The sequence below is a fragment of the Morone saxatilis genome, unplaced genomic scaffold (assembly GCF_004916995.1).
Source record: "Morone saxatilis isolate NCDOM2014 unplaced genomic scaffold, NCSU_SB_2.0 Contig9, whole genome shotgun sequence".
NCBI classification, from domain to species: Eukaryota; Metazoa; Chordata; class Actinopteri; family Moronidae; genus Morone; species Morone saxatilis.
This window is the reverse complement of record NW_023340268.1, coordinates 1,059,274-1,070,438: the sequence shown is the minus strand read 5'-3', so window position 1 is coordinate 1,070,438 and position 11,165 is coordinate 1,059,274. Positions and strand designations below refer to the sequence as shown.

General features: G+C 39.3%; 1 protein-coding gene across 1 annotated transcript in view; it reads right to left on the bottom strand.

Annotated features, from left to right (window-relative positions):
• The window catches only part of LOC118343116 (tenascin-like), a gene marked incomplete in the record, with an annotated part of 40,344 nt that extends 37,037 nt beyond the window's left edge, over positions 1-3,307 (bottom strand). The window contains 1 exon segment of the mRNA XM_035681871.1: positions 3,153-3,307.
• Positions 3,308-11,165: the final 7,858 nt, after the last annotated feature.

Below are 11,165 nucleotides of genomic sequence, written 5' to 3'. Positions count from 1 at the left end.
CGGTTCAACATGGCGGACTCCACGACTTTATATATGAGGGGAGACCAAGTCATTGTGTTGCAAGTTACAAGTTTTGAGTCCTAAACAAGTTATAATGTACACTTGTAGTTTTTGTATGCAAACAAAATCTTCAACGTTAGTTCTTTGTGGTTCTCTCCTGCAACTCGACTGGATGCTGTCATGTTGGTTCAAGTGCATCTTGGAAATAAAGTGTCAACTTGCTGGGAAGGAATAGTGTTCAGGAGATGATGGGACACTTTAAATAACATGCTTTTGAACTCTTTGGGCTTGGGGGGGAAGGTTGTAAGTCTTTTCAAGTCAAAAGGCTCAAGTCCAAGTGAAGACGTCTGTGTTAAAGTTAAAGTCCTTTTTGATTTTGTCGAGTCTAAAGTCATGAAATTTGTGCCTCATCATGCCTGAGTCCACTCATCTGGTATATATGAACAGCCAGTCTTCTCTCTGATGGTCTTGTCTGTTTATGTCGGTCGTATAGAGGCTTCAGTATTAAACAGAGGCTGTTTTATAACCAGTTAAAACTCCTGATAGTACGTTTAAGTTAAAGTTCTGCGTACTGTCTCACTGCAGCTGTAGTCTGCGGGACCTCATTTGTCAACCGGACCTGTTTTTAACTCTGCCCACTTTTATTTCCTCTGTTACTAATTTGACTTGACCCGACACCAACGGGGTTCAGCATCTGTAGTTTAATTCCCATCATGGTCTACACCTCGGCCTGTTAGTGAGCCTGTTCCATTGACTTCAATGGGAACAATTAGCTCGTAAATACCTGCCAGTGACGGCTGTTCCAGCTGCTGCTGTTGGACCTCTCCGGAAACGCAGGAGGGCAATAGAAGCTCCCTAAACGCACCATAAAGACTACACTTGCTCTTCACCTCTGCTTTCTCTGTCTGCTGCTGGTTTTCATCTTTCAGTCGGAGCCTTTTCCTCCAGCTTTCAGGAGCCAAAATAAACTCCTTATAAACGGCTCCTTGAAACACGAGCTTGGCACTCGATACCCAAACTTGGCTCAGGTTGACGCTGTGATCGGACTGTCAGCAAGCGACACCACAAGGCCCTCAGATGTGAGGTGGATTAAGCTGTGTGCTTTTACTAATTATAGAGAGACTCTGTATTTGCAGAAGTTTAACTGCAGTTTGGCAGTTTAACAATAAAATCGCTCTTAAACTTGCATTCAAACCTGAAACACTCATTCTACAGTTTTCTTTCCTTTCCACACGTTTATAAAAACCCCAAACAGACCAATCTGGTGATATTTGCAGGCTGCATTGTGCTAAATCTAATTATATATTTTACTTTTTAAACTTATCCTGCACTGTGAGCAAAGATTTTATGCTCTTATTTTTTTAAATTCATATTATCAATCATTTATCTTTACATCACAATGACGATGGACAGAAAAGAGCCTTTTGGAGGCTACGTGGTTAAATGGTTTCTTTTTTTTTCCCGTCTGTGTTATCAGGAGTCTATACATGGTGTTTTATTTAGAAAATTGACCGGATTCTTCTGTTAAAAATATAGCAGAGAGTCGCTTCTGAAACATGCTGCAGCACTTGTGGAGGATTTACAAGCATCGTCTAAACAGCATCGATCAGCTCCAGCAGCCATTTCGTATCCAGATATCAATGCCACCACGCCTGCGGGAATCTAACATTAAACTCCAATAACGTCGACAAACTCACGATGGAGAGTTAAAAAATAAATAAAAACGGGATAAAAATCGATGCAGCAGGACCAGAGATATATAGATATCATATTTTATTCCACAAATTCTTCTTTTTTTGTCAAAATCTGCCACCTACATTACCCACAATGCAACCCAACTTGATTCACTCAACTGCACATAATTGGTTGTGTTATGCTAGCAGTGGCTAATTTAGCCTGGAGGAGAAATGAGGAGCAGCTACAGAGGTCCAGTGGCTCCAACAAATTTCTTAAAGTTATAATCTTCGACTGACGCTGACTCAAGTGACATCACTTGAGGACATTCATCAGCGCCCTCTGCAGGCGCTACAGGCTTTATGCTTGAGGTGTATTTCCCAACACCTGGAAACACGCTGAGGTGGAAAATCTGCAGAGCTCCCCTTAAACGATAATACTAGTATGTTTCCCACAAAAAGGTCCACTTATTAGCTCAATCGCCTGGTGAAGGAAATCTCAGAAAAAAGGTTGTTAGTGGACTTTGACTTAAGGTTTTTGGTTAGAATAAGTGTAGTTTTTATGGAAGTTCGATGGCATGATACAATGCAATCACAACCATCACACGCCCTCGCCAACGGCTATCGGTTTCTGAACAGCCAGACGCTGTGAAATCCATCACAGACTTTTACAGGCAGAAGTCACATGGACAACATGCACAACTATGAAATCACTCAGAAGAGAAAAAGCTCTGTCACTCACAAAGTTTGTGGTCTTCACATAACTTTCGCTGTCAGTACAATTAACACTGCAGCACTGACGGGTCGACCTGCAGGAGGAAGTCTGGAAACCACCTGACCAAATCAAAAAATTCTAATCTTTAACTGGTCATTTTGTTCTTTATTCCTAAAACGTGAGGCTTAAAAATCCAATCTTATTAAAACAAGTAGAAATATGCCAGTGGGGACCATTTCACCATCAGCACAAATTCTCTTGTTTTTGATATTCCAACAACCTGACTTATTCTCTCTTGTTTCTGCTTAAATTCACTTTATATACATACATAGTGGATACACAGAAAAAATATTGATTATTGCATTGCAAAAGAAAATTCACTTTTTGTGACTCAATAAAAGACGAGATGTTATTCAGAATATTAAATATATGGTTGCATATTACCTTTTAATTTCTAGATTAATTGATTATTTGGTCTTTAAAATGACAGAAAAAAAGAGAAGAAAAGCAATAAAATCTCACAGTTGAGGAGCTGGGATGCATGAATGATTGGCAACCATTACTTATTAATCATCATCAATTAATCTACAAATTGTTTCAGCTCCAGTTCTAAATTTCTGCTCTAATTTTGAATTTAATATCTCCTCGTGCAGGTTTATGCAGAATCCAAAATGTCAATGAAATGATTTCAGACTCTTTTTAATGAATGAAATAAATCAAATATGCAAAATCAAAGAGTTTGAGAATCTTTAGAAGTGTCCTACCTGCTCAGATCTGTAGTGTCTCTCTCTCAGCTGGTCCAGAAGTGTCTCTCAGTGTCAGAGAAACTCTCATTGACTGACCAACAGGACCAGAAGGACGGGGGATGGACAGAAAGAGAGAGAGAGAGGGAAGGAAAAAAATAAAAGACAGAAAGAAAGAGAGAGAGGGGAGGAGAGCAGTAAAATTTTCTCATACTTGAAGAATTTTTCCTCCCTCTCCTCTCTCCTCCTCCTCTCTTTCTCTCTGATGTAATTCTATGTGCTTTACGGGTCCCTCTTGGGCGGAGGATTTGCGATGGAAAACATCTGAATTTTTAGATGTTTTTAAGGGAACGCAGGGGCCTAAAATCTTTAATGTGTTTTGAAGCGGTCTCTGTCCCCTGCTGGACTCTCCATGACGTTAGCGAGACGCTCCGCACTGTGTCTCTCTCTTTTTGTTTGTTGCGGTCAGAGTTTGATGCTGCGCTGACAAACCTGCTCTCCATTCATCGTCAGTGAAGCAGCTCCAGGATCTGACATCACAAACAGACTCTTGGCTGCTGCATGCAGTGTGGTTTTGCTCAGGGAGGGAGGATGTACAAAAACTCTCTAGTGGATGCATCAGACTGTCTGAGGGGCCAGAATTGTAAACCAGCAGCAGGCGGTGGGGCACCAGTGTGCAGCATTAAGGTGACACAGTAAAGTTGTTATGTGACTCTGATAAACATATAGATGATCACACAAAGAGCGCCTTTGATAAAGTACAATAAAAGCACAAGAATATACATATAAATATATATTTACACTTTTTTCCCCATTTCTGTGACATATTCTACAGATATAGACATTGAAACTACAGTGAAAGATGTATATGTTGCTGGTGTAATGTCGATATGACTACGAACTTTTCACTATCTGTTATAAAACTATGCAGGCCCTCGACTGTGTAATGAAGCGACGCTACAGACACGCGACTCACAGGAGCAATGTGGCCACTCTATAATAAAGAATAAAAAACAAGATGTTCCATCGTGCACACGAGCTGCATTAGCAGGCATTGTGAGCTGGGCTTTTGGCTGCTCTACAGGGCAAACAGCACTGACCCAAAACAACCACTAACAGAAGACCCAAAGCAAGACAAAACCCCACGCTGAGAGGCAGCAACACCAGCAGTCCTGTGCCAGAAGCCTCTCTTCTGACGCTGGCAGAAGGCTTTTAAACACCTCATCACAGGGCAGGTGCACCTCGTCTAACAATCAGCACACCTGGGCACAGCTACAGGGTACAGAAGAAGAAAAGGGACAAACAGAGCAGGAAAGACATACAATGTAAATCAAGTCTATACCACAGTGGCTCAAGTTCGATTCCAGCCTGGGCCCTTTGCTGCATTTCATCCTCCCTTTCTCTCAAATAATTCATTTCCTGGGTCACTTAACATTAAAGTTAATAATTCTCACATTTAATTCCTCAGATCCACTTTGTTTGAACCAGTTTAATAGCATCCAATCGCAGGAGAGAACCATGAAGAACTAATGTTGCGATACCAAAGATAAATTCATTTAGTTCTGTTGTTAAAATGTAATTCAATTAGGTGAAGAGCACATTATTATATATTGTTTAGGACTCGAAGCTCAAACTTGTAAAATGCTCCAAATAAATAATATATTATATGTATCATAGGTAGCATAATTGCTAGATAATAAATAGATTTGGATTCGGATGAATGAATTTGGTAGTTAATCCGTTGCTTGGTTAGACTGAAATATGTCAATATCTGTGGGAATCACATCAACTTTATCTCTCCAGAGGTTGAAGCTTTCTAGTAAATTCTATCTTTTTGAAAGTGAGTGAAGCGAAATGAAAAGGTTAAAGCTGTTGGCTGATCAAAGGCAGAGGTCGGAGGTCAAGTAGGGGTGCTTTGATCGAGAGTCAGGGCAAGGCAAAGGATTTGGTCGGTTCAGGTAAGGTCATCCAGAGGACTGTGAGGAGGTGAGAACAATTACAGACCGTGGACATGAGCTATGTGTTCCTCCACCAGTGGAGTAATCATGGAGACGTTGAACAAAGTTCAGATTGGTTGCAAAACACATTTAGCTAACTATTATTTTCTTGATGTGTTTGGTCTATGAAATGTCAGAAAATAACTCTGATGTCTTTATAGTTTATTTAGTCCTAAACCTAAAGGTTATCAGTCATGTTGTCATGAGAGGTCACTACTGAGAAGTTATAACTTTGGTTGGTTGACTTTGGTTGGTTGATCAATTTTCAAGAAGTTGCTAACTAATTTTCTATCAACTAATTGATGAATTGAATCCTTTAAGCCTCAAACATCAGGGCTGAAGTTCACTGCTCAGTTATCAGCAGCTGCTGTCTGCTGTCCTGCTTCCCTCTGTTAACTCAAACTCTTTTCTTCTTCCATCACAGTTAGTTTTGTGGTTTGTGGTCATTGAGAGCTCATACATTATAAAACCAAATATCAGTGGTGGAATGTAAGTAACTAGTATTTCCATTACGTCTGCTCCCCAGAGGCAAATATTGTACTTTTTACTCCACTACATTTATTTGACACAGAAGATGTGTATAGCATATGATCATCCCTCCAGGAAGTTGTAATGTTGCATTTGCAACAATTAACGCAAATTGCAAAACCAATCTGTGTGAATTCTGCACAACCTTGCAATTTGGTCCTTTCACTGCAACTTATTCTGCACAGGCTGTAAAAAGGGAGTTAGTTTCATGCAAAGACAATGTCTGTGTGAAGCATAACGTGACCACCATCGCTGTGGTTTCCTGCACAAAACGTTGAGCCATACATCCCCAAACTCACTTCCTTGTTTCTATTTATGAAGCTGCAGACGTGCAATGCGACGACTCACATTTACCCTGTTGATCTATAATAAATCATACAAATAATAATAATAATAATAATCTTTTTTTGCAGTTTTCACGTCCTCCCACAATTCTATTGCAAACCTGGATGTTGGTTCTGTAAATAATATAACTGTTGGGTCTCTGTAAATAATTTTATAAGGAGTACCGTCTAGATCTGCTCTATCTGAGTTATGAATCGGCGCTATACAAATAAAACTGAATTGAATTGTAAGAAAAATGCCTAAAAACATTACAACATGGATCTTAGTTTACAAGGTGAACTACAACTTTAAAGTGCTCTTACATGTATTAATTAGTGATACAATAATAATATATTCTAATAATATTCATGTAACAGTATGAAAGGATTCGTTCTGCTTAACGACCACTTTCACTTTTGATACTTTAAGTACATTTTGCTGATAATCCTTCTGTACTTACTTTTACTTCAGTAACATTTTGACTTCAGGACGTTTACCTGTGGTATTTTTACACGAAGGTATCTGTACTTTTACTTAAGTAAAGGATGTGAGGACTTTTTCTTTATGAGTTGCTTTAAGCTCAGAAGATGAAATGTAGGACTTCAGACTGTCAGTTGTGAGCTGAAGCCAATCAAGTTTATTACCATCAACTTTACTACCCGACTCTAAACTCTGACTGACCTCTTCCACCTAAAGCTCTTCCTTCTGTCTGGGGTTGAATCATTTTTACTTTCTTGTTTTTTGACTTTTCACACAGACATTTTGCTTAGAAATCCACCTTTAAATTGCACTGATGGGTTGATCATTATTATTAGTGTTATTACTACTTGTTTGACTGGTTAAAGAGTTTCGCAGGTTGATGTCAGCTCAGTTACATACTGTGGGCTGTACACTACAGTGTCACTGGTGGTTTCAGGCTCACTAATCAGGGGCAGAAGGCCAATCAACTTTACTATCAAGTTTACTGCCTGGCCCTAAAGCCTGACGGACCTCCAGAGTGAACTAACACTCATTGCTCCCCTGGGCTGCTCTCCTGGCTGCTCAGAAGACAGTAGCTGGCACGCCACTCTGCATACGTCACTCACCGTGGGTTTATTCCCTTTCACTCGCTAACAACTGCTATATCGTCCTTTTACATTTGGCTAAAATCTAATAACTTTAATAATCTTGGATTTGTACTTGGGCAACGTTGGAGGGAAAATTTCAATACACATATATTACAAATATTACCTTGTATTCATTCTGCTTACCATTTTTTTTCTCTTTATTGAACATTCAAGTTCATAATCATAAAGGAAGATGTCAAATACCACAATAGGAGCAGCACATTAATGTGAATATTAATGTACAAAAGGTGCTAATGTGTACAGTCATGCTGCATATCTAAACGTTAAAGAGACTTACAATATAAAAAAGTTCATTAGTGTGCTCAGATAAGTTCAAAATAATGTCAGTGTTTAAAGAAATTCCAACTGTGTTAATCATGAAACAACAATTTTAAAATAAAACATAGATTAGTTATAATTAACAATTTAAAGGTGTTTATTATAAGGGTATATTCACCCAGAATATAATCGGACGTTGCATTTATTCTTGCAGATTACCATGAGGCACCTTCAATTTGATATCTGACATGTTGGGAGTGAGAATGTGTTTCCTGCAATTTATAAATATAAAACAATATATATAGAAAAAACATCCGTACAAAACCTATATGTCCATCCAAAGTGGTGCCATGAAGTAGAAGAAATTGGTTTTCTGAATTTTAGGATGATCAAAAAATCTATTTTAAAATCCCAACCAGCTCCTGAAAGATGTTTTTTTTTACATTTTAAAGAATAAATATTTAATAAAAGATATCAGTACTGATTATCTGCAGCTGTACTGATGCATTTTAGGACATTCACCCTTATTCGACACTCCTTCCCCACGGTAGCGTGTCCTTATGTAAGGAATCATGTTTCCCCCCTGTGAGTTTCAGACAGTACAGAGTTGATCACCTTAACTACTAACTTTAACCACGAAGCTCAGAAACCTTCAGTCTGCCCCTGCAGACTCATCAACAGGACTTTCATGGTCTCTGAGGGAGTACCTGAAAGGACTGAAATGCCTCAAAAACCAGGAACACATGCATGATGAAGCGAAGACTAATTGCACCATATGCCTTTTGAACCGAGCCAAGTCCACGAGAGCGTAAAAACAGAGCGAGAACTTGGCCACAAAATACAGAGAGCGTGGATCTTGTAAAGCTGGAAAGAACTAATTGAAGCTGACACCTACGTCTTGATTGTTCTGTCAATAACTCTGACAGACGCACTTTGTGTGGCTCATTTATTCCTTTTTTCCACTGCTGTTTCAGCCAGTTTCTGACCCACAAAATGACAAAGTGTAAGACCACAAAGCTCTCTGCTTTCACTCAAACTGTGGATCTCTGCATTATGATTCAGTGCCGACTTGTATCTTATTCAGATTTCTTTTATAATACTTCAGCGGCTGCAGTGCTACAATCTCTGATGTCTTCTTATAATAACTGGTCAAGAAACAGAGAATTAAATGCCTAATGTTGTGGCACATCTATTCAATAACACTACCCGACCCTGGCAGATAGTTTTGGAGAGGGTTTCTGCTCTTCATGATGATTATGACCTTCCACAATCTCCCTTTTAAATAAAAGCTGGTCCTACTATGCAAGCAGTTGCTGTTTCTGGGGGTTGTCTAACCACGTACATAAATTATTGGTTATGAAATCATTTTGGAGCCTATTCAAGTTTCTGATTATTAATTAACAACAGTTACGTCAGAAGTTGGGAGAAATTAAATATCAGACTACCACATTTATGATCATTTAGAAATATAAGTTCTGTGATTTATCTTTTCCAGATACACAAATTAATTTAATTCAATTTAATTGTATTTGTACCGTTTGTATATAATACAATGCCCAGTTGTTGCCAAAGAACTACAACTTCCTCTCCATTAGTCAGATTGTTATGAATGTAGTCTACTGGAAGTGGGGGAAGGGTTGCTGGTTTAATTCCAGCAGGCTGACAAGTTAAATGGCTGTTTCCCTCCGCAGAGTGGCGGTCAGAGTGCTGCTCCTGTCACACACAGCGCACTAATCCTAATGTAAGGAAACAGAGGTGGTGTTGAGGTTTTCCAGGACTAACCAGGACTCACACAAACACACACATGCTGGCATGATACACACACACACACACACACACAATGGGAACAAGAGCACACTAATGCAAACATTAATATGTAACATACAGACATGGCAAAATGCAGAGTTTATTATTGTGCTCTTATTTTAAATTTTTAGCATGAAATCTTCAGTCTTTATTTGTTTTCTGACACACAGATGTTAAACCTGTGGGAAAACATATTTAGAGAGAAATATTGTTTTTTTTTCCTCTTCCTCATCACCACCAAATGACTTTGTTCTCCTTGTTTCAGCCCCAGACCTGATCCCCAGAGTCCTATCAGAGCCAAAGTCAAACCCTTCAAACCCATTCGGATGTGTTGACTTTGTAAAGAGATGAAGGGACGAAGATGAAGAGGAAGGAAAAAAATAGACTTGTTTCATTTTCATCCAGAAACACAGACCTCTCTCTGCTTTAGACAAAAGCTGCTCGACTGTGAGCAGTCAGCCAAATTTAACAAGACTTTATGTGCAAGGACTTTATGTGTGTGCTGTTCACACACATTATTAACAGCTCCTGTCTTTGTCCTGCGGCCCACACATAAATGGACTATCAGTATTTCCCTGATGTCATTCTGTGTGTGCGGTGCTGAACAGCATTTGTCCGCCACCGCTTGTCAAGCTCATTTACTTTTAAAGAAACCATTAACATTAACCTTCCATTAGTTTCTTAACTGAAACAGACTGAAAGTGAGGAAAATATCCTAAAAGATAAATATATTAAACATAAAATAAATGAAGCTGCAGGCAGCGATGAACGTCGACACAGCTCTGAATATTCTGACACTGCACAAAGGAGTTAAATATAACCTTCTGTATCCCATATGTATACATTGATTATACATTATGTTTCGGTATATTAAGGTCAGACTGCACAGTTAACATTTAATGTAAACCAAACGCTGTAGGTGGTGGTGCACGAGGTGCAGTAGGTGAAGTCTAGGGCAGTATTGACCAACAAAAAATAACTTCCTGTTAAATAGCAAAACATCGAAATTTGACACCAGAGACACGAAAACTCACAGTTTGCACAGATTTTCATTGTAAGGATCTTTAGATCGCACTGACCCAAGTCAATCTGATTCATTCTGTTGAAGTTTGTTAAAGTACAACAAGTGGAAATGGAGTTTGAACATTGTTGGAAACATTTGGGATAATGTAAGAACATAACTCAACTACATACAGAACATAGGTAAGAATTTATAGACATTTTAATGAGTAAATGTTAAATATTACAGCTTTAAATGAACATTAAATGTCGTCAGTGAGAGCAGACTTCCAGCAACTTCCAGGTGCCAACAGGAGCTTGAAGGACCTGGACCACTGAACCTCTTCTGAACCACAGAGACCTGCATGGAGGCCAAACTCAGAGACACCTTTCACACAGAGGGTGAAGAGACAAGTGCAGAGAGAGGATCATTATAACAGATCACAACTGTTTGAACTGCGGGAAACCCTCACAGGCAAACTCCTCACAGGCATCTAACTGCCCTTACACATAGACACAGACTGTACAGTGTCTTTACGGACACGGAGAGAGAGAGAGAGAGAGAGTGACAGGACTCTCGGCGTCACTTTGTCTCCACTGGGTCAGGCAGGAGCTGAGGATGAATTCGGTTGGTTCTGAAGGAGAAGACTTCTTTCATGCTAAAAAACAGAAAATAAAGTGAAGAGTTTTATAATGTAGTTGACAGAATTGTCACAAATTGTTGTGTTTTTATTGTCATAAAAACACAACCTCACTGCTGAGGATGAAGACTTTCAGCCGAATGAACCGATTCTTAAAATCCTCATAGTGATCCTAACATCAAGTTGCTGTCCTCAGAATGGCCGCGCCCCCTTTTCAATCACACAAGCGCTGTATTTGTGTCCAGTGCAGCCACGCCTAAAAGCTGCTGCGTCGCAGTTTGCACATTAAATTTAAAGATTTTCTTTACTTTCCCAAAGAACGAAGGACAGATGAAAATAGAGATCTATGGCTTT